The sequence below is a fragment of the Miniopterus natalensis genome, chromosome 13, assembly GCF_054644295.1.
Source record: "Miniopterus natalensis isolate mMinNat1 chromosome 13, mMinNat1.hap1, whole genome shotgun sequence".
NCBI classification, from domain to species: Eukaryota; Metazoa; Chordata; class Mammalia; order Chiroptera; family Miniopteridae; genus Miniopterus; species Miniopterus natalensis.
This window is the reverse complement of record NC_142093.1, coordinates 61,777,111-61,797,565: the sequence shown is the minus strand read 5'-3', so window position 1 is coordinate 61,797,565 and position 20,455 is coordinate 61,777,111. Positions and strand designations below refer to the sequence as shown.

The 20,455-nt window shown below is 40.1% G+C and overlaps 1 long non-coding RNA gene across 2 annotated transcripts; it reads right to left on the bottom strand.

Annotated features, from left to right (window-relative positions):
- Positions 1–9,000: 9,000 nt before the first annotated feature.
- LOC148091736 (uncharacterized) lies at positions 9,001–19,820 on the bottom strand. 2 transcript variants are annotated; one of them, XR_015715565.1, is made up of 4 exons: positions 19,779–19,820; positions 19,262–19,282; positions 13,096–13,238; positions 9,001–9,058 (listed from the first exon to the last, which is right to left on the bottom strand). It is a non-coding gene; the product is annotated as an uncharacterized LOC148091736 (long non-coding RNA). The 2 variants fall into 2 exon arrangements; XR_015715566.1 differs by lacking the exons at positions 19,262–19,282; positions 19,779–19,820 and adding an exon at positions 17,581–17,668.
- Between the last annotated feature and the right edge of the window lie 635 nt (positions 19,821–20,455).

Sequence of the window (20,455 nt, the reverse complement as noted above, 5' to 3'; positions counted from 1 at the left end):
AGCAGACATTTTGCCTGATATGTGTCCATTCCTAGCAGTGAAATTGTACAAAGGAAACGTAAGAACTAAAATAAGTGGGAAGTTGTGACTTTTTATAGGACATGAATTTTTTTTCTCAACTATGTTCCAATGAGATTTAAAGACAAGAAAAACATGAAGAAAGAATAGCAAGAAGCTTAAAAATGGACAGACAAGGTTGGATACAGTGGAGATAGAAATAAATATAAAATAGTAAGTGGAGAGCAAGGCACAGAGGATCCTAAAACTATGCTGAGAACCAAACAAAGCAGACAAACCTGCAGAGAAATGAGAAAGCCTGCGAGGGGGTGAAGGAGGGACCAGAACCCAGGGGTCTGTGTGTCTGTACTTTGCTGCACTCATGTCCTGTCCTACAGTTAGTCGAGTGTATGTACTTCCGAATCGGGTTTCTTGCCACAATGCAATTTGCTTGCTAGGCATGTGATTTATTTCAAGTACAATTTGGTTCAGATAAAATTAAAACAATCCCCAACTTTCAGGCAAAACCGAAGTTGCTTGTCTTCCCAGGTGAGTTGTACTGGACAAAATTTTCTGTCCCCACCTTCAATACACAAATGCACACAATTCATAACCTTTACAATAAAGCAATTGGAACTGATTTTACTTTTCAAAAATAGAGTTTTTATTATAAAAATAACAGGGTTATAGGCAGAAAAGGTCAAGGTTTAAAATAAGTAATTATGCACACACTAAATTGGAAATAATAGTACAGATCTTTATATATTCTTTCATATGTGCTAGTCATGTAGGTGAATATACACCTATCCATATTTGTAATATATCCGTTATATTTTTATGTGACAATATATTCTAATATTAAAAATATTTCTAAAAAGAATACCTCCTAGTGTCTTTTCTCCTGCTGCGTCATGAATTACGTTATTTGGCTCTAGTTAATGGACTTAATGTTATTTAGCTTTCTGCTTTAGGAATAATTCTCTGATGATCATCACTGTATAGGTGTCGCTGAACAGGTATTCAATCATTTTTTAATAACTTCTTGCAAATAAAATTTGTTTAAAAAATACACACATTCTAAATTTTAGTATGTATGAACTTTGAATCACTTGAACGAGTTCCCTTGGAATTCCAATTGGGATCTCCTTGAATTTGTAGATTGTGTTAAGAGGACGTGGTGCACTCCCTCCCCTAACAGGTGTGTGCAGAGCGCCTCCTATGGTCAGGCTCTAGAAGCTCAGTGCTCAACCCAAAGGGCTTGTGAGGATGGCGAGTTTGCAGGAAAGAGTCACAGCAGCCAGCACATACATAACGTGAAATAAGGACATGCCGGGGGCTCTGAACAAAAGGTACAGAGAGAGACAAGTGGGATGAGTCCATGCTGGATATAAGATGATGTGAAGGTTTGTGTGGTCGAGGTGATCGTTGGGGCCAACCTGGGGATGCGCACAGATGACCAGCAAGATATAAACATCCCCAGTTGAGCCCCCTTTTGGGTTCCGGGTCTGAAGTGTTCTAGGCAAGTCCCGACTGAGAGGGAAAGTGTCCCCAGTGTCCTTACAGAAGGGAAGTCAAAGACCCAGCCCCGGGCCTCTCTGGAGCCCTTACCATGAAACATCTTTCACTGTGCTGCACATTCTCACCTTACTGCTGGCGCCATTGTGTCCCCCTCCTGTAACTAACTGGGCAGCATGTGTCCCTGTATAGCTGGCCTTAGTTAATCAAGTGCAGCGCACCGTGTTCATTCCATGCTCTAGAGGGGCCACCTGCCTGCAACAGGGCCATGCACCTGTCCGCCCAGGACCCAGGCCAGCACTGCGAATGGGGGCTCTTCCAGACACCGCCTGTGCTGCCCAGGAAACTACAATTGTTGTGCTTCCCTTGAGATCGGGGCATTTGAGTGGACTCTCCCACGGGCACCATCCCAGTCCCCCAGCTGGGCAGGAGCTGGGCACTTGCATTTCCATCGTGTTGCCCTTCACTGAATGGAGGCCACGAGGCTCAGGGGCTTAGAATCTGTAAGTGCTGGAGGGTCATGACAGGCACTGAACCAAGGGTTATGACGAAGACGGGGTAAAGGGGGTGCCAGCGATGCAAGTACTGAAATCTTCAAAGACGAGAGAGACCTCGGGTTCTGTGGGTGCCCGCAGCAGGCAGGGCTGGTACAGTCTGGGAACATAAGATTTAAAGATGGAGACATTGGGGTGGAGGGACACGGAATGGTCTTAGGCAGCAAGGAGAACCCAAACTCCAGGCTCTGGGGCAGGAGGGCATGTGCATGCGGGAGTCACGGTTCAGCTGAAGGACACCAGAGTGCTTGACTGCAGAGCCCTGCCGTGGCTCCTGGGTGGCTGAGAGCCAAAGTGGTCAGACCCTTGACTGGCACTAGGGTCCTTGACGGAGGTGCCATGCATTGGCTCAGCGACATGTCCCGGGTCCTGGTCTCATGTGTGGATTCCAGCACATGCTGTCAGTCTCTGCAGAATGGGAAATGAACGCATGGCCCTCTGGCCCTGAAACTGGGATGAGGCCACTTCACGGCACACTGTCCGTCACAGGGTATCCTGGGGCCAACCAGGTGTCTGAATATTGGGCAGTCTGTGTGAAGTCAGAGTGGATGGGAGGGGGCCAGGTCTGAAGTGGGTCTGGGTGGTGGACTGGGGGCAGGAGGGGGAAGCATATTATAAACCACTGCTGGGGACAAGGCTGAAAGGGGCAAAAGGGGCGGGGTGGTAGGAGAAGAAAGCGTGATGGATGTGGGTTAAAATGGGGTCACTGAGGACACTCTACACATTTCACGTGTGCTCATAGGGCCTGCAATGGGAAGTCTTAAATCCTGTCACTGGTATGTTGAACCGGATGGACTGTAAAAACAATGCCATTTGGTTTGGGCATAAGCCCTTCTGCACTTGAATCAGTGGGCGTCGTGTTCCTGAGCCACTGCAGGCCCTGGACAGTCCCTCTTTTTGTTAAAAGTGAACAGTATCTAACAGTGTCTTGGCAGGTCCTGGAGAGGAAGCGTGGTGGTCCTCTCAGCATGGGCTCTAGGTCACTGTTGCCCTGCTGAAGTTGAATAAATGTAGCCTTTTGGGGTGCAGGTCTTACCAGCATGGAAAGAGATGTAGAACAAGGGATCTGAGGAGGGCGTGTTTTTGCTCACATTTTTCTTCCCATATTTTGATCACATAAATAATTAAGATATTAAGTTTCAATGTTGCCAACCGATACGGTTCAGTGGTTGCTCATCAACCTATGAACCAAGAGGTCACTGTTCAACTCCCAGGCAGGGGGAACATGCCCAGGTTGAGGGCTCCATCCTCAGCAGGAGGAGTGTGGGAGGCAGCGAATAGATGACTCTCGTCCTTGATGTGTGTCTCTCTCTCTGTCTCTCTGAAATCAATAAAAACATATTTCTAAAATAATTACAATGTTATTTTGACACAGGTCAAATATGAAATTAATACAGTGGAGCTGATACCCTTAATTTTAGCTAAGTTTTATTGTTTGTGGAAGTTATAAAACATAACTACAAATTCTTTGACACATCCATCAACAAGAAACAAAGATGAAATAAGAAATACCTTGAGACAAAAGGAAATTCAAATGTAAAGCTCGAAAATCTATGAAATACAGCAAAAGCAGCTCTAAAGAGGAATTTTATAACCCATACAGCCGACCTGAAGAAGCAAAAAGAAGTCTCAAGTAAACAATGTAACTTTAAACCAAAAGAAACTTGAAAAAGAAGAACAAAGTAGAAGAAAGGAAATAAAGATCAGCATGGAAAAAAGACAATTAAAAATTCAATGAAACTAAGAGCTGCTGCTTTCCAAAAAGTTTACAAACCTTTTTCTAGACTAACTAAAAGAAAGACACAAATAAATAAAATCATAAAAGTTACAACTGATATCAAAGAAATACAAAGAATCATACAATGCCACCATGACCAATTATACACCAACAAACTGAACAACTATAAAGAAAATGCTAAATACCTAAAAACATATATTTTCTTAGGCTGAATCATGAAAAACACAGAAAACCTGATCAGACTAATTACTAGTAAGGAGACTGAATCAGTAATAAAAAAATCTGTTACCAAAAATATATCCAGGAAGAGATTCAAAATGGTGTTAGAGTAGGTGGAAGCTACACTCATCTTAAATAATGAACTGAAGACTAGATGAGGAGAACTCTTATAACCAAGGGTTTACAGAAAAACCATATCGAGACTGTTAGAAGTGTGGAGACAAAAATGGGCTGGCCCCATTCCCATGGGTGGTGGCTGAGGTTCTGGAGGGATATCTCAGTAGCAGGAGTGCCCCTGAGAAGCATGCAGTCTCAACCCCATGCCGGGTACCCCGGCTATAATACCTGAGCTAGGAAAAGGCACCGGCATAACCTCTGGCTGTGAAAAGCATGGGGTTTCTGTCCTTCAGACAGAGAAAGGAGCCCACCAGAGACACAAATACCCTCTAAAAGGGCAAATGCACAAAATCTCATTCACAGGCACTCACCCTAGGCTCTGGAAGAGGAAGAGGCAAAGCAGACTTGAATCCCATGAGGCAAGACTGGAATTTGTAGCTCTGCGGAGAGAGCTGGAGGAACAGCCACCAGAAGAGTTCCCTGAGAAGAGTTCCTCTCCCACACTGCAGACTCCATCTGCTTGGGAGGAACACTCTCTACCATATGACATCAGCCACATGGAATGCAACAGCCCTACTCTCTGGACTCCACATTGGCCCACTCTGAGGAGCTTGTGGCCTGCTGAGTAGTCAACCCCATGGGCTGGGGTGTAGATGTCTGGGCAGACTCAGGGAGTGTCAGTGATTGAGTTGTGTGGGTCTGAGGCAGGGGCCATTCAATCCACTTTCCCGTGAACCTGACTGGTACTTACCTTCATGGGAGATCCACGAGCCTCACTCTATGGGCTCCTAGTGGCCTCACTTTCTAGATTCCTGCTGGCTCTGCCCTGCCTAGATCTGGACAGGATCTTTGCAGAGTGACTTCTGTGGCTCTGGCAAGCAGGCCACTCCCCTCACCTTCCCCATCCTGATCAGCACTTCTCAGACATAAGAAATCCAGTGGCCCCATCCTCCCAACCCACAACAGCTGCTTCTAGCTCAGTATCTACCCAGCACAAGTTGTGACGTGCTGAGTGTATGGCTCTAGCATATGGGCCATTTTTCCCTTGCAATGCAACTGGAGCAGAGCCTTCCATTCGCAAGGCCAAATCGTGGTCTCTTTGGGCCTGAAAAACTCTGCTGGCCTCACCCTGATCACTCTGAGACCTTTCCCCAACACAAAGGCGTGTAAGCACCCAGCAGGTGGCAGCTGGGTATAGTATACTCTAGGACATTTGCTGAGTGGCCTGAGACCCAGCACTGGAACCAAGTTTGATCCTGAATCAATCTGGTGAACACCATTCACCCCTACCTGGTAACTCACTGAGAACCTAACTCATGCAACTCAAGTAGTACCAGAGGCTCTTTCAATGTCTAAAGCTTAATAGGCAGCCGAAGGCAGAGGCAGGTGGAGGTGAATCTCAGGGTGCCTTAAGTCTTTTGATAACCTGCCCTCAGGCCTAGTTCTGATAAAAGCTTGCCTTGGTGCAAAATTTGGTCCTTCCTGCACACATTCAGGCCAATCAGAGGCCAGAACAAACTACATCATTTGTTGTTCCAAAACGTTGTCCATGGCTCGTCATAGGTGGCATCTAACATTGGCATGCAATACAGTCCATCCCAAGAGGCCCCGGAACCAACACAACCAGTGGCCAGATTCAGATGACATCAGAACAGCATCCAATTAGTTTCACAAGTGACAAATCCAAAGGGAGATCTCTGCAGGCAACAGACCCTGCTGAGGTGAATTCTGCTACATGGAATCAGTACCTGCACAGCATGTCCTAACTGTGGTCAAGGCTGATCCTCAGTCATCCAGACTCAGGGCTGACACCACACATGAATGAGCCAATAGCAATCAAGACTCAATTACAACAGGAGGGCTCACATAACCTACAAAAGGGACATTCCTGGAGCAGCTAAGGTGATCAAGAAAACTGCGCCACTAGACCCACAGCATACCTACAAAGTAAGACCACCCTCCCAAGACTAAAATATAGAAACAAACACAAAGATCCAGCCAAAATGGGAGACAAAGAAGCATGCCACAAATGAAAGAATAGGAAAAATCACCCCAAAAAGAGCTAAATAAAATGTAGGTAAACAATTTATCAGGTATAGAGTAATAAAAAATAGTTATGAGGATATTTAAGAAACTTAGTGGAACTGCAACAACATGAAAAAGGACATAAAAACCATAAAAAAAGAACCAGTCAGATATTAGGAACACAATATATAAAATGAAGAATTAATTTCACATTCATTCTAATACTAGAAGAAATTCAGATTAATTCGTAACACTGGAGGGAATGAACAGTAAGTTGATGAAGCAGACAATCAAGTCACTGATTTGAAAGAGAAGAAAAACCAGCCAATCAGAGGAACAACAACAACAACAACAAAATTTTTTAAATAAAACTAGTTTATCCTGGTCGGGTGTGGCTCAGCAGTTGAACATCAACATAGGTTCCAGGAGATCAAGGTTCAATTCCTGGTCAGGGCACAGGCCTGGGTGTGGGCTTGAGCCCCAGTTGGGGGCGTGAAGGAGGCAGCCAATCAACGACTTTCTCATCATTGATTTTTCTCTCACTCCCCCACTCCCTTCCTCTCTCTGAAATTAATAAAGATATATTTAAAAAAAAAAGTTTAATGATTCTTAGAGACAACATGAAGTGTAACAACATTCACATCATGCTGGTGGCAGAAGGAAAATACAGAGAGCACAGAAGGGAGAAACTATTAGAATAAATGACTGAAAATCATCTTTCCTGGTGAAAGAAAAAGACACACAAGTCTAGGAAGCACAGACAATCCCAACAAGGTGAACCTAATGAGGCCAACACCACCACCACATCATAATTAAAATGGCAAGCTTAAAGACAAAGACAGAATCTTAAAAGTAGCAAGAGAATAAAAGTTACTTACCTACCAAGGAGCTCCCATAATACTGTTAGCTCATTTCTAAACTGAAACAAGTCAGGCCAGAAGGGAGTGGAGTGGTATATTCAAAGTGATGAAAGGGAAGGACCTACAAAACCTACAAAAAGACTACTTTACCCAGCAAAACTAGCATATAAAATAGAAGAAACACAGAGCTTCCAAAACAAATGAAACCTAAATATTGCTTTGTTATGACCAAACCCGTATTACAAGAAAGGTTAAAAGGCAAAGAAAGAGAATGAGAAAAAAGCAAAACGCAAAGACTCATAGTTTAAAAAAGAAATTGGCAATAAATACATACCTACCAATAATTATTTTAAATGTATATAGTGTAAGTTCTTCAATGAAAAGACATAGGGTAGCTGAATGAATAAGAAAACAAGACCCATATATATGCTGTCTACAAGAGATGCACCTGAGAACGAAAGATACACATAGACTAAAGGCAAAGGAACAGAAAAAGATATGTCATGCAAATGGAAAGAGAAAAAAAAGCTGGGATACCGATATATCTGACAAACTGGAGTTCATTTTTACTTTTATTTGTTTTGGTTGATTTCAGAGAGAGGAAGGCAGAGGGAGATAGAGAGACAGAAACATTGATGAGAAGAAACATCAACTGGCTGCCTCAAGCATGCCCCATACTGACGATCAAACGCACAACCAGAATGTGCCCAGAATGGGAATGAACCGGCAACCGCCAGGTACATTGGACAGCACTCAACCAACCGAGACAAACCAGCATGGCTGACTTTAAAACAAAGGCTATAATAAGAGACGAAGAAGGACATTACATAATGATAAAGGTAGCAATCCAACAGGAGGATACAGTCCTTGTAAACACGTATGAAGGCAACATAGGAGACCTTAAGTATTTAAAGCAAATACTGATGGACATAAAAGGACAGCGTTATACTAGGGAATTTTAACACCCCACTTATTTCAATGGCTAACTCTGCCCAGACAGGAAATCCACAGGGAAATGGAGGCTTTAAATGACACCACAGATCAGATGGATTTTACTGATATCTCTTGAGCACTTCACCCTAAAGTAGAACATACAGTCTTTCCAAGAGCTCATGGGATGTTTTCTAGTATAGATCACATGTTATGACACAAAATAAGCATCAATAAGTTTAAGAACACTGAAATCATACCAAGCATCTTCACCGACTGTAACAGTATAACGTAGAAATCAGCCTGGCCAGCATGTCTCAGCGGTTGAGCAGCAACCTAGCAACTAGGAGAACGCAGTTCAATTGTCGGTCAGGGCACATGCCCAGGCTGTGGGATCCATTCCCAGTACGGAGTGTGCCGGAGGCAGCCAATCAATGACTCTCTCATCAGTGATGTTTCTATCTCCCTCCTTCTCTCTGAAATCAATAAAAATATATATTGTTTAAAAACATAGAAATCAATGAAAAAAAATGTTGAAAAATACAAAGACATGGAGACTAAATAACATGTTACTAAACAATGAATGGGTTAACAAAGAGATCAAAAAAGGAATCTAAGGATATGCTGAAACAATAAAAGTTAGAATAAAACAACACAAAATCTATGAGACTCAGTGAAAGCAGTCCTCAGCAGGGGGCAATTCATAGCATTACAGGCCTACCTCAAGAAACAAGAAAAATCACAAACAAACAATCTAACTTTTCATGTTAAGGAACTAGAAAAACGACAACTGGCAAAGTGAGTAGAAGAAAAGAAATAACAAAGATCAAAGCAGAAAAAAAGAAAATAGAGTTTAACAATACAAAAGATCAATGAAACCAAAGGCTGGTTCTTTGAAAAGATAAACAAGATTGCCCTAGCTAGTGTGGGCGTCGTCTTGTGCACCAAAGGGTTGCAGATTTGATTACCAGTCAGAGTACATGTCTGGGTTGGAGACTCAATCACCATGTTAGCGGGAGTGTAGAAGGCAGCTCATCAACATCCAACACTATTCAGCTCTCACATTAATGTTTCTCTTTCTCTTCCCCTCTCCGTTTTTCTCTCTCTCTAAAAATCAATAAAAATATTTTTTCAAAAAAGACCGACACACCTATATAACCAGAGTCATCAAGAAAAAAAGAGGACCCAAATAAATAAAATTAGATATAAAAGAGGAGAAGTAACAACTAACTCCAAAGAAATACAAAGGATTTCATAAAAACACATTATGAAAAACTATATGCCAACAAATTGGACAAACTGGAAGAAATGGATAAATTCCTAAGAGGATACAATCTTACAAGACTGAATCAAGAAGAAACAGAAAATCTGGATATAGCGATTACTGCTAACAAAACAGAATCAGTAATCAAAAACCTCCCAACAAACAAGAGTCCTGGACCAAATAGCTTCACAGGAAAATCTTACGGAACCGCAAAAGAACTAACACCTACCCTTCTGAAACTAGTTGAAATATTCAAGAAGAAAAAAGGCTCCTAAGCTCTTTGTACAAGACCAGCATTATCCTGATTCCAAAATCATATAAGATACTACAAAAAAGAAAATTACAGGCCAATATCCTTGATGAACACAGATACTAAGATCCTCAACAAAATATTAGCAAATTGGATCCAGCAATACATTAGGAACATGCAACATGACCAAGTGGGATTTACTCCAGGGACACAAAGCTGGTACAATATTCACAAATCAATAAACACGATAAATCATTTAAAAAATAAAGGATAAAAATCATATCATATCATTAGATAGCAGAAAAAGCATTCAACAAAATCTAGCACCCATTTATGATAAACACTCTCAACAAAGTGGGAACAGAGAGATCACACCTCAACATAATAAAGGTCATATATGACATACCTATAACCTACATCATACTCAATTGGCAAAACCAGAAAGTGTCTCCCTTAAGATCAAGAACAAGACAGGAATGTCCACTTTCATGACTCTTATTCAACATATTACTGGAAGTCCTAGTCATGGCATTTAGAAAACAAAAAGAAAAGTCATCCAAATTGGAAAGGAGGAAGAAAATCAGTCATTATTCGCAGATGACATGATACTCTATACAAAAAACCCTAAAGACTGCACCAAAAGACTGCTAGATTTAATAAATAAATTCGGCAAAATAGCTGAATACAAAATTAACATCCAGAAATCAATGGCATATTTATACACCAATAATGAACTCTCAGAAAGAGAAACTAAAAAATAATCCCATTTACCACTGCAACAACAACAACAAAAGATACCTGGGAATCAATCAAGGATTTAAGAGAACTGTACTTGGAAAAGCATAGGACTTTGAAAAGGGAAACAGAGGAAGATACAAACGAGTGGATGCATATACAATGTTCATGGGTTGGAAGAACTAACATCATTACAATGTCGATACTACACAAAGCAATCTATAGATTTAATGCTATTCTTATTAAAATACCAACAGCATATATCACAGACCTAGAACTATTATTTCAAAAACTTATATCGAAATTAAAAAGGCCCCAAAGAGCTACAGCAATCTTGGGAAAGAAGAAGTTGGAAGGAATCATAGTACTGGATATCAAGTTATACCACAAAGCCACTGTCATCAAAATAGCCTGGTAACTGGCACAAAATAGGCATATAGACCAATGGAACAGAACAGAGCACCCAGAAATCAACCCATGCCAGTATGGTCAATTAATATTTGACAAAGAAGGCAAGAGCACACAATGGAGTAAAAACAGTCTCTTTAATAAATGGTGCTAGGAAAACTGAACAGGCACATGCAAAAAAATAAAACTAGACCACCAACTTACCCCATACAGAAGAATAAAATCAAAATGGATAAAAGACTTAAATGTAAGTGATGAAACCATAAAAATCCTAGAAGAAAATGTAGACAGTCAAATCTTAGACATCACTTAGAGTAGAATTTTCACTGATAGATCACCAAGGGCAAGAGAAACAAAGGGAAAAACAAACAGATGGGGCTACATCCAACTAAAAATCTTCTACACAGCAAAAGAGACTACCAACAAAATGAAAAAGGAACCCACTGTACGGAAGAATATATTTTACAATGATACATCTGGTTACGGGTTAATTTCCAAAATATACAAAGAACACATACAACACAACATCAGGAAACAATCCAGTTAAAAAATGGGCAAGGGAACTGAATAGATACTTCTCCAAAGAGGATAAACAGATGCCAGGAGACGTATGAAAAAATGCTCAATGTCACTAATCATCAGAAAGACTCAAATTAAAACTACAATGAGGTATCACCATACACCTGTCAGAATGGCTACCATCAATAAATCAACAAACAACAAGTGCTGTCAAGGATGTGGAGAAAAGGCAACCCTACTACTCTGCTGGTTGGAATGAAGACTGGTACAGCCACTGTAAAAACAGTGTGGAGTTTCCTCAAAAAATTAAACATGAACTGCCATTTGACCCGTGATCCCACTTCTGAAAATATATACAAAGAAACCTGAAACACCAAGAACTTATGCACCCCTAAGGTCATAGAAGCGCTATTTACACTAGCTGAGATCTGGAAGCAGCCCAAATGCCCATCAGTAGATGAGTGAATAAGAAAGCTGTGGTACATTTACAGATGGAATATGACTTGGCCATAAACAAGACAGAAATCTTACCCTTTGCAGCAGCATGGATGGAGGTGGAGAGCATTATGCTAAGTGAAATAACACAGTTAGAGAAAGACAACTACCATATGATTCCACTCACACGTGGAATCTAATGAACAAAATAAACAAACAAAATAGAAACAGACTCAGAGAATGGACTGTAAGCTGTCAGGGTTGAGGAGAGGGATGAAATGTGTACAGATATTAAGGGGGGAAAATACAACTTATAGCCCCAGCCAGTGTCGCTCTGTTGGTTGAGTGTTTTCCTGTGCACAACAAGGTCACCAGTTCGACTCCCAGTCAGGGTACATAGCCCATTTATGGGTTTGATTCCTGACTGAGGTGCATATGGAAAGCAACTGATCAATGTTTCTCTCTCACATTGATGTTTCTCTCTCTCCTTTCCTCTATCTTTAAGAAAAATATCAATGAGAAGAAAAACATAAATTTTAAAAACACACACAACGGAGCTTATACTCAAAGAAGACATTACTGTGAATATCAGGGGGAAAGTGTAGTAGGGGGAAGTAGAAGAGGGTGCAGGGGGGTAAATGGTGTTGGAAGGAGACACTGTCTAGGATGGTGAACACACAATACAATATACAGATAATGTATTATATAATCATACACCTGAAACATGTATTTTTAATAACCAATGTCACCCCAATATATCCCAAAAACATTTTAATAACTTTTTTAAAAGTCCAGAAACAGCTGTGGCTGGTGGCTCAGTGGTTACAGCGTGGGCCACACAATGAAGGGCCTCGGGTTCAAGTCCCAGTCTAAGGCACTTAACCTGGGTTGCAGGTTCCACCTCTGGCCCCAGTGGGGGCTCATGCGGGAGGCAACCAATCAATGTGTCTCCCTCATATTGATGTTTCTCTCTCTCTCCCATCCCCATCCTTTCCTCCCTTCCACTCTCTAATAATCAATGGAAAAATATCCTCAGGTGAGGATTAACAAAAAATGAAAATAAAATAAAAAATAAGAAGTCTAGGAAGAGATGGCTTCACTGATGAACTCTCTCAAACATTCAAAAAAGATTTAACACCCATGTTCCTCAAGCTCTTCTAAAAAATTGGAGAATAGAAAGTTTACAAAGTCATTTTAGGAGGCCTAAATTACTCCGATTATAAAACCTGAAAAGGACACCACAAAAAAGAAAAGTACAGGCCAATATACCTGATGAATACATTTGTAAAAATCCTCAGCAAAATAATAGCAAACTTAGTTTAACAATACATTAAAATGATCACTCATCATGATGAAGTGGAAATTCCAGGGAATCCAGGATGGGTCCACACCCACAAATTAATCAACATGATCCACCACATTAACAAAATAAAAGACAAAAATCACATGATGATATCAAGCATTTGATAAAATTCAACATCCATTTACAAAGAAAATGTCTTAATAAAGTGGGCACAGTTGAAACTCACCTCTACATAATAAAGGCCTCAAATGGCAAGCCCACACCTACATCAGAGTCAATGCTGGAAGGGTGAAAGCTGTTTCTGTAATACAAGGAACAGGACAAGGATGCCCACTCTTCCCAGTTTCATTCAACATAGTGTTGGATGTTCTAGACAGCAATTGGGTACAAAAAAGAAATAAAATGCACATAGACAGGGAAGGAAGATGTAAAACTGTCACTATTTATAGATGACATGTTTTATAAATACAAAACCCTAAACACCACTATAAACTGTTAGAATAAATAAATTTGGTAAAGTTGCAGGGAACAAATTAAAAATGCAAAAATCTCTTCCTTTTTTATACATTAACAATGAATAGTAGCCAGAAAGAGAAACTCAGAAAACAAGCCCATTTACAACTCCAATAAAAGAATAAAATAACAAGGAATAAATTTAATCAAGGAGGTGAAAGACATGTACTCTGAAAACTGTAACACAATAATGAAAGAAACTGAAGACACGAATAAATGGAAAGATATTCCATGTGCATGGACTGGAAGACTTCATAGTGTTAAAATAGCCATATTACCCCAAACAAGCTACAGTCAATGTAATCTCTATCAAAATTTCAATGACATTTATCACAGAAATAAAACAATCCAAAATTTTATGGATCCACAAAAGGTCACAAGTAGCCAAAGCAATCTTGAAAAAGAACAAAGGTGGAGGCATCATGCTCCCTAATAATTAAACTATACTACAACGCTATAATAATTAAAACAGTATGGCACTGGCATAAAAACAGACACAAATAAATGGAACACAATAGAGGCAAGAAATAAACACAAGAATATATGGTCAATCAATTTAGGACAAGGAGGAAAGAATATACAATGAAAAACAGACAATCTTTTCAATAAATGGTATTGGGGAAACTGAAGTGCAACATGTAAAAAAGAAAAAAAAAAAGGAAAAAGGACCACTATCTAACACCACAGACAAAAACCAACTCAAAATGGACTGAAGACTTGAAGGAAAACCTGGACCCTTAAAACTCCTAGAAGAAAATACAGGCAGTAAGCTCTCTAATATTGGTCTTGGCAATTATTTCTGGGATCTGACTCCAAAATCAATGGCAACTAAAGCAAAAATAAATAAAATAGGGTTTCAAACTAAAAAGCTTCTGTACAGCAAATGAATCCAACAATAAAATGAAAAGGATACCAACAAAAGGGGAGCTATTTGCAAATCATATCTCTGATAGGGGATTAAATACAAAATATAAAAAGAATTCATACAACTCAGTAAAAAAACACACCAACCAATTAAAAAATCTGCAGAGTATATGAAAATGAATAGTTATTTTTCAAGAGAAGACCTACAGATGGCCAGCAGGGACATGAAAATATGCTCAATGTCACTAGTCATCAGAGGAATGAAACTCAAAGGCACAATGAGGTTTCACCCATACCTGTCAGAATGGCTATTCTCAAAAAGACTGATAAGTGTTGGGGAGGGTATGGAGAATGGTTGTGCACTGTTGATGGAAAAGTAAACTGGAGCGGCCACTGTGGAAAATAGTATGGAGCTGCTCCCAAAATTAAAAGTAGAAACACTATGTGATTAAGCAATTCCACTTCTAGGTATTTATCCTAAAACAATGAAAAACACGAATTAAAAGATATATGCACCCCTATGTTCACTGCAGCATTATTTCCAATAGCCATGATATGAAAACAATAGATGAATATAAAAAGAAGTTGCGGTGCATATATACAATGCAATACTACTCAGCCATAAGAAAGAGTGAAATCTCACCATCTGTGACAACAGGAATGGGCCCTGAGAGTATTATGCTAAGTGAAATAAGTCAAGCAGAGAAAGGTAAATACTGTGTGATTTCACTGATATGTGGAATCTAAAAAAACAGAACAAAAGTCATACATAGAACGCACTGATGTCTGACAGACGGGAAGGGGGTTTGGGCTTGGGTGTAATGGGGGCAGGGGTTCAATTGCACATGGGATAGATGTTAACTACATTCACTGTGGTGATCACTCTGTAGTGTACATAAACACTGAATTATTAAGTTGTGCACCTAAACTGATAAAATATTATGTGCCAAGTTTATCACAATTTTTTAAAATTACAAAGAATATCAAGAAAGTATCAAAGAGAATTCTATAATTCTCAAACTTAAAGATATCATGTGTGTAAGCCATTGCCTTATAAGGAAATAATCTAATTCATTCACTTTTCACAGATAAATAAATATTATTCTCTAAATAAAATGATTGCTTGTGGACAGATTATTTTTTTAGGGGGGACAAACATAAAGCCTGTAGTGGGTTATTTCTATTTTTTTAAGCTTCAATTAAAATCTCAAATTATGCCAGTCATTGAAGACAGAAATTCTGGCTCTCATCCCATGGAATTATACAAGCAGCATAATTCCAGCACCAAATCATGGCAAAAGTGATTTAAAGCACAAATAAGAGTATTTTGTAACTAACTGAATCTGTTAAAAATACAATTTTTATTCCAGTAAAAGCTGACATTAATAGTTTTTCTGACTACATATAAGCTACCGATTAAAGACAAGAAGGAAATGAATAAACACATTTTGATTATAAAAAAAAAAAATACAGAAACTTTAATGAATGTTATCAATTTTCTTTTGTAAACCTCTAAGACCCAACTGTTACTCCAGAAACATAGTTCTCCAAATACAGTCAAGGAAAAAGTCATAGTGCCTGAAGCTCAACTGTTTAAGACAGAGAGGAAAATTGCAACAGAACCACCAACGCAAAGGGTGAGGAGAAATCTTCTTTGCAATCTGATTTAAATCAAGTTCCCACCATAGGACACAATTCTTCACTGCCTCGCTCATTACCTGGACTGAATTCTGAAAACTTCCTGATGTATTTTGGTGATAAAAGCAAATAAATGGCTCAACATGATATCACAGACCATAACTTCTTATAGAACTTAACATATGGTACTTGGTTTTATACCCTCTAAAATATTTTCTTGTTTTGGAAATAATTCTCTTAGAATAATTAATATAGGCTAGAAACCATCTGACCGCCTTGCAAAAGTTAAGACACAGGCTCAGCCTCACTTAAATGTAATTAAATTGCAGGAATTTAGGAATGCACAGGGTTTAGAAAAGAAGGATTTCAACAGACCCAGACTGTCTCTTCTACCAATGTTCTGACTACTTGGGTATTACTCAAATGGGGAAAAACAAAAACATTTATATAGACATTGGCTTAGATCATCATAGTTTGTAAGAATCAAACTCACAGAGTCTTTGGAGGAAGAACTTTTTAGATAGGATCTTTGGTTGGGCTTCACAAAGACCCCTGAAAAAATAAATTAAAATAAATCCACACATGCATCTACACATACATACATACATACATACATACACCCATGATCTTCCGCGATGGAGAGAATCCATAGCTTTCATCATAAATCGTTCTTGACAGCCCTGGCCAGGTGGCTCAGTTGGTGGGAGCATCGTCCTGATGCAAGAGCGTTGTGGGTTGGCTGCCCCGTCAGGGCACATCCAAGAATCAACCAGTGAATGTACACAGAAGTGGAATAACACATCAAGGTTTCTCTCTCCCTCTCTTTCTTCTTTCCTCTCTCTGTCTCTAAAATAATCAATTCAAACAACTTCTAAAAGAAAAACAGTTCTTGACAAGTAAACTATAGAAAAACTGTCATTCACAACAGCCTAAAATCTGACTGAATGGAAATCCTACAATTAAGGAATTAAAAAAGCAGCCACATCAAGACTGGTAGGAGGGGCGAAGATGTAGAACAGGCTGGTTAGACACCCACCTGCAGTGAATAAAAATTGCGAGGGATATCGCAGTTCCACAGGTCCCCCCCTAAAGAATAAAGGGTCCCAGCCCACACCAGGCCCCCCAGCCCAGGGTTCCAATTCCAGGAGAAGTCCCCAGAACTTCTGGCTGTAAAAAACAGTGGGAAGTGTGGTGAGTGAGCCAGACGCTTCAGGAGTCCTAGGCAGTCACTTCCAAAGGGACTAATTCAGACTCACAGCTCTTGAGCTACAGCACTGAGAGACAGCAGCTTGAAAGGAACCAGGGACATATGGGTAGGAACTGAGTTGTCTGGCATCAGGGTGAGAGTTTGGGGGGGGCAGCTTTCTCCCAGACTGAAGTGCTGGGAGAGGCCACTATTCCTTTTCTGAGAACACCCCCATAGAGCTGGCAGGCAGGTTCTATATCAGGTTCTATAGCCGTCAACATGGCTAACACTGTTTGCACCTCTTTGGAGATTCCCTGAGGTCCCAACCTGGCCAACTTTCAGGCCCACCCAAGCTGTTTTCAGTGGCTTTTCCATATGAATGGCCTGTCTTGGCTCATGCTTCAGATCATCCTAAAATCTCTCAAACAAGCAGTATCAGCCTCCTATCTCTTGGTAAGAGACAGGCCCAGCAGTAGCAGCAGCCAGTCTTGGCTCACTGGTTTGACTCACCAGGGCACCTCCAAGGCCAGCACAAGTCACAGCCATCTGCAGATCATTTTGTAGCTCATGCTGGATGGCCCCAGGCAGAACACAGGTGACGGCTGACCTTGGCCTGCACCTACAGAGAGGCCACAGAGCAGGTGTACCCAGTGGACAGTTTTATACCATGTTAAAGGACCCCCTCAACCACATCTGTAAGTGACATGCTCAGGGGGCAGACTAAGTGGGCACCAGAGCCTGGCTGAAGTAAGTACTGCTCTGTGGGTGGGCCCCTGTACTGCTGATCCTCCACCACGGTCTGAGGACAGAGGTAGGTGGTTGCAGCCAGTCCTTGCAGCTGATCAGTTCACACGTAAAGGCCTCCCACTGACATGCGAAGAGCAATCCAGGCTCAACAAGAGGAGAGTGTACACAGCCCACACAGAAGGCACACCTTGGATGAGCTCAGCTTGGATGATCAGTTAGTCTCTGTCATTGGACCTTACAGAACATTTATAAGCCTCTCTACCAAGATAGAGACATAGAAGCTCAAGCTAATACATAGAAACAAACAGAGGGACACTGCCAAAATGAGGAGGCAAACATGTTCCAAAAGAAACAACAGAACAAAACTCCAGAAAAATAACTAAAAAAATGGTGACAAGTAATTTACTAGATGCAGAGTTCAAAACGCTGGTTATAAGGATGCTCAATGAACTTAGTGACAACCTCAACAGCACAAAAAAGGACCAGTCAGAAATGAAGGATAAACTAACTGAAATGAAGGATAATTTACAGGAAATCAACAGTATAGTAAATGAAGCCATGAAGCAAATCAGTGACTTGCAATATAAGGAAAAAGCACCCAATCAGAACAGTAAAAGGAGAAAGGAATCCAAAAAAAATGAGAATTCTTTAAGAGCCTTGGGACAGCTTCAAGCAAACCAACGTTCACATCATGGGAATGCCAGAAGCAGAAAAGAGAAAGCAAAAAAATCAAAACCTATTTGTAAAAACAATGACAGAAAACTTTCTTATCAAGGTGAAGGCAATAGACATCCAAGTCCAGGAAGTGCAGAGTGTCTCAAACAAGATGAACCCAAAGAGCCCCACACCAAAACACATCATAATTAAAATGCCGAAGTTTAAAGACAGAGAATCTTAAAAGCAGCAGGAGAAAAGCAGTTACCCTGTAGTTACCTAAAAGGGAGCTCCCATAATTATGTCAGCTGATTTCTCAACAGAAATTTTGCAGGTCAAAAGGGAATGGCAAGAAATATTCAAAGTGATGAAAAGCAAGGACCTATAACCAAGGTTATTCTACCCAGCAAAGCTATTACTTACAATCAAAGGACATATAATGAGCTTCCTAGACAAAAAAAATCTAAAGGAGGTCATCACCACCAAACCAGATTATATGAAGTGTTAAAGGGTATTCTTTAAGAAGAAATAAGATTACAAAAATGAACAATAAAATAGCAATAAATACATGCCTATCAACAGTTGAATCTAAAAAACAAAATAAGCAAACAAGCAGAGATATAGAATATTTTGATGACTGCCAGATGGGAGGAGGTTCGGAGATGGGTGCAAAAGGTGAAGAGATTAAGAAATACAAATTGGCTGTTACAGAATAGTCATGGGGATGTAAAATACAGCATAAGGAATATAGTCAATAATATATATATATATATATATTTTTAATCCTCACCTAAGGCTGTTTTATCCATTGCTTTTCAGAGAGAGTAGAAGGGGGGAGGGAGACAGAGAGACAGAGAGAGAGAGGAACATTAATGTGAGAGAGACACATCGATTGGTTCCCTCCCGTGCCCTGGGGATCAAGCCTGCAACCAACTGGCTAGGACTAGTCAATAATATTCTAATAACTACGTACAGTGTCAGATGGGTGCTATATTTATCAGGATGATCACTTAGTAAGCTATGTGATGTCTTATTGCTGGGGTGTACATCTGAAACTAATATAATAATGTATATGAGCTGTAATAAAAAATAAAAAATAATAATTTAAAATAAAATAGTTCTTAATTGCAAAAGAAAAAAAGGTTTAAAAAACACTGCATCCAAAGTTTAGAGTAAAAATTTACCTTGTGGTAAAAAGGTTCTTGTCTTGACAGTGCCGTATATTTATCATACTAAGGAATTACTCAGCTGAGATAAACATATAAGACATAAACCTTTTCCTAAAGCAAAACAAAAAGTATACATACCTTTTTTCCCAACCTCTTATTTTCAAAGTGGTTCAACAATCTAAAACAAAAATAACCGGTATCAGTTCTAAAGCAAAAACACAGTGCTCCACCACTTTCCCCTCACTCTGATGTTCCAGATAGGCATGGCGGATTTCAATTCCTCCTATAATTTGCTTCTTGTCTGAAATTAAGTTATAACACTTCAATCACAACTCTAAAATCAAGAGAGTTAAATGCACATTGGAATTATTCTCCACAGATGCATAAGTCTCTGAGAAAAATAACCTTTTTACTTTCCCAACTTACTATGAACAATATTAAAGGTGGTTCAGGCTCAAAAAATAGGCAGCTCACCACCACTGGTCTCTTTTCAGAAATGAAAAAACCCCTAATGGCTGCCCACAAAAGCTTAACATCTTGCTTCTGCATATTATCTCCAAGGGATCAGCTCCAGCAGAGAAATCACAGGCTATGAGGCAATCCCCATCTATGTGTGTTAACACCATGAGCTTGGACAGAACAAGGGCTTCCCCAGGAATCCAGCACCTGGCTTCAAATGAAAATGAGGAACTCCTCATCCCCTCCCAGGTGCACGGTACAATGGCCTATCCATATCTACACTTACTTGACTAAAACATAAGAAATTACTTTAAAATAGAAGGTGTATTGCCAACCAGAGGAGCTAGCTATCAGTG